Source organism: Chiloscyllium plagiosum, chromosome 29 (genome assembly GCF_004010195.1).
Source record: "Chiloscyllium plagiosum isolate BGI_BamShark_2017 chromosome 29, ASM401019v2, whole genome shotgun sequence".
NCBI classification, from domain to species: Eukaryota; Metazoa; Chordata; class Chondrichthyes; order Orectolobiformes; family Hemiscylliidae; genus Chiloscyllium; species Chiloscyllium plagiosum.
Window position 1 is genome coordinate 4144291 of NC_057738.1, and position 4235 is coordinate 4148525.

The window sequence follows — 4235 nt, forward strand, 5'->3', positions numbered from 1 at the left end:
CCCAACACCGCCTCTCATTCTCTTCCCCTTAACACCGCCCTGGTGTTATTCCCGTCGCCGCCGATAGGGCCTCTCTGAGTGACGTCAGTCTCGCGTGCCCATTCACAGTGTGGTGTTTCCGCTGGCTGTATGACCCTGCTCTCCCTGAGGCGGTAACTACTACCTGCCGTGTCAAAAGCGCCTGAGGTAGGCCGCATCACGTCGTTAACTGTGGAATTGGGAAAGTGACAGGCGAAGATCATCTTTGCACAGAGAGAGATTGCCATGGAAGTCTGGCACTGACAAAATTTGTAGCCTAAAGTTAATTTGAGATAGAGGATTCTAAGACTGAATGAAAATGAGCCGATGTCACTTTACTCATGAAATTTGTTGAACTTCACAAGTGAAACTCGTTGTTGTAGTGTCCGGTTGAGCCAGTTAACACGTGGAGTCACCCAGCAAGCGACTTCCACTTTGCTGGTAAACTTCTGATCTGAGCTTAGCTTCAGGTTTAAAACTTCCCGAGACGTGGAATCTGTTTAAACGGTAATTCTTGCTCCATGTTTATCAGTTACACAGTCGATTGTTGCACTATTTTACAGATACTGCTATTATATCTTCTCAAGATAAGTCCTTGTGGTCGACATTTTAAATTTAGCTGTTTTTGCTGCTGAAGAGTGTTGTCTGGTTTAGTCTTGGTGGAGTCAATGCTGTAAAACTAACTTCATCATTTACATTTATTGGTTTATTTCACCATTATACGTATTTTTAATTTTCAGACTTTGTCTCGTCATGTGATATGCCAGCAGTGATTGACCTGTTGTACAGTGATAGTACAGTACGCTATTATGGAAATAAAATACTATGAATGCTGGCGTGGAGAAACTCAGGTCTGACAGTGTCTGTAGTGAAAGTAAGAGACTTAATGTTTTGAATCTGGTATAAGAGTTATTCCAGACTTGAAATGTTAACTGTTTCTCGACATGGATGCTGTCAGACCTAAGTTCCTCTTGTATTCCACTTCTTATTGTACACTGTAACATTCTCAAAAGGTGTTTTTCATTGTTTGTGGCATCAGATGAATGATAGTTAAGCTTAACAGATAAATAAAAAATACAATATCTTGCAGTAAATGTTTTGGTTTCAAAATGTACCATTGATTTGTGAGGAAAAGAAAAGAATCACTGCAAAAAATTCATTGCTGAATACAAATAGATCAAACCTATTTAATTATTATGAAAACATCTAAAGCAACTTAGAGAACTAAATATTCCATAATATTTGACTTTTAGAAGGGACAGGCAAAATGGAAATGTTAGAAAGATAGTTCTGGTAATTAGAATTGAGATAGTGGCTTGGATTTTCCTATAACTAGGAAGTTATTTCAGTTCTAGATCAAAAAGTCTGCATGGGGAGCCTGCAGAATCTTCACTGTAGCAAACTCCAAAGGAAGTGCCTTGGATATTGAATTTTCCACTCAGCAGTTCTGTTACGACTGGACCCCTCAAAGTCATAGAGTCATAGAGATGTACAGCATAGAAACAGACCATTCGGTCCAACCTGTCCAAGCCGACCAAATATCCCAACCCAATCTAGTCCCACCTGCCAGCACCTGGCCCATGTCCCTCCAAACCCTTCCTATTCGTATACCAATCCAAATGCCTTTTAAATATTGCAATTGTACCAGCCTCCACCACTTCCTCTGGCAGCTCATTCCATACTCATACCACCCTCTGTGTGAAAACGTTGCCCTTTAGGTTACTTTTATATCTTTCCCTCTCACCCTAAACCTATGCCGTCTAGTTCTGGACTCCCCCACCCCAGGTAAAAGACTTTGTCTATTTATACTAACCATGCCCCTCATAATTTTGTAAACCTCCTATGAGGTCACCCCTCAGCCTCTGATGCTCCAGGAAAAACAGCCTCAGCCTGTTCAGCCTCTCTACGTAGCTCAAATCCTCCAACCCTTGTAAATATTTTCTGAAGGAGAAAGTGAGGTCTGCAGATGCTGGAGATCAAAGTCGAAACTTTATTGCTGGAACAGCACAGCAGGTCAGGCAGCATCCAGGGAACAGGAGATTCTAACAGTGGCCTAACCAATGTCCTGTACAGCTGCAACATGACCTCCCAACTCCTGTACTCAATACACTGGGCAATAAAAGAAAGCATATCAAACGCCTTCTTCACTATCCTATCTACCTGTGACTCCACTTTCAAGGAGCTATAAACCTGCACTCCAAGGTCTCTTTATTCAGCAACACTCCTTAGGACCTTACCATTAAGTATATAAGTCCTGCTAAGATTTGCTTTCCAAAATGCAGCACCTGGCATTTATCTGAATTAAACTCTATCTGCCACCACTCAGCCCATTGGCCCATCTGGTCCAGATCCTGTTGTAATCTGAGGTAACCCTCTTCGCTGTCCACTACACCTCCAATTTTGGCGTCATCTGCAAATTTACTAACTGTATCTCTTATGCTCGCATCCACATCACTTATGTAAATGACAAAAAGTAGAGGACCCAGCACCGATCTTTGTGGCACTCCACTGGTCAAGGCCTCCATTCTGAAAAACAACCCTCCACCACCACCCTCTGAATTCTACCTTTGAGCCAGTTCTGTATCCAAATGGCTAGTTCTCCTTGTATTCTGTGAAATCTAACCTTGCTAACTAGTCTCCCATGGGGAACCTTGTCGAACGCCTTACTGAAGTCCATATAGATCTCATCTACCACTCTGTCCTCATCAGTCCTCGTTGTTACTTCTTCAAAAAAACTCACATCAAGTTTGTGAGACATGATTTCCCACACACAAAGCCATGTTGACTATCCCTAATCAGTCCTTGCCTTTCCAAATACATGTACATCCTGTCCCTCAGGATTCCCTCCAACAACGTGACATCATACTCACTGGTCTATAGTTCTCTGGCTTGTCCTTACCACCCTTCTTAAGCAGTGGCACTACGTTAGCCAACCTCCAGTCTTCTGGCACCTCAACTGTGACAATCAATGACACAAATATCTCAGCAAGAGGCCCAGCAATCACATTTCCAGCTTCCCACAGAGTTCTAGAATATACCTGATCTGGTCCTGGGGATTTATCTACCTTTTATGTGTTTCAAGACATCTAGCACTTCCTTCTCTGTAATCTGGACATTTTGCAAGGTGTCACCATCTATTTCCCTACATTCTAGATCTTCCATTTCCTCTTCCACAGTAAATACTGATGCAAAATATTCATTTAGTATTTCTCTATTTACATTGGAATCCTCTAAATTTTCCAAAGAAATTATGTAAACTAATTATGCAGGAAAAGTCACATTGTTGAAAACATTCTTAACTTCTGAGTAAATATTAAACTGAACTCATAGGTTGCTTGCACACCTCAACTACACCACCCAGAACCTGCCCTCATCTTGTGCCTCCCCTGGTGTAATAGGCATGCAATCAGCATACATTCTTTTGAGGCATAGAAACCTGATAGAGCGGTTGCCACATGGCAGATGCATTAAAAGATACTCTGAAATCGAAAGGAGAGGCTTGTAATATTGCCAAATAAAATATTGTAAAGGAGGATGAAGAAATTGACAGGGAAACAGTAAAGAGAATATAACAGACTATCATAGATTATAAGCATTTCTATAGATATAAAAAACAGGTATTAGTAGGGTAAACTTGGTCTTTCAAATGGAAAAATCTCTGTTCTGTTAAGGAAGTAGCAGAGACACTATGCTAATACTTTGAAGCAGTCCTGAAGCTAGAAGGTGCAAAAAACATCCTGGGGAAAAATGGAGAATAGGTCTAAGGGAGAAAAAGGAATTTAAATACATCAGGTTTAAGTTAATAAATTCTAAAGAAAGTAATGGGGCACTTAGTGGTGATAAATAGCTGGTCGTGTCATTTCGTGGCTAGTTGATGTTCATGTATGCGGATTGTTAGCTGTCTTCCTGTTTGTCCTATATAGTGTTTAGTGCAGTCCTTGCATGGTATTTTGTACACTACATTCGTCTTGCTCATGTTGGGTATCGGGTCCTTCGTTCTGGTGAGTTGTTGTCTGAGCGTGGCTGTTGGTTTGTGTGCCGTTATGAGTCCTAGGGGTCGCAGTAGTCTGGCAGTCAGTTCCGAGATGCTCCTGATGTATGGTAGTGTGGCTAGTCCTTTTGGTTGTGGTATGTCCTCGTTCCATGGGTTTGATTCCAACCTTGGGTGACAGTCTGTGTGGATTTTTCACATTCTCCCTGTGTCTGCGTGGGTTTCT

The 4235-nt window shown here is 41.7% G+C and overlaps 1 protein-coding gene across 2 annotated transcripts in view; it reads left to right on the forward strand.

Annotated features, from left to right (window-relative positions):
• The first annotated feature begins 38 nt into the window (after positions 1-38).
• c29h18orf21 (chromosome 29 C18orf21 homolog) overlaps positions 39-4235 on the forward strand; it is a 64121-nt gene continuing 59924 nt past the window's right edge. Inside the window, exon 1 of one of the 2 annotated variants that reach the window (XM_043719055.1) lies at positions 39-525. The gene's annotated coding sequence lies outside the window, so the exon portion shown is untranslated. The remainder of the gene's footprint in view (positions 526-4235) is intronic. The other variant, XM_043719056.1, reaches the window with a different exon arrangement.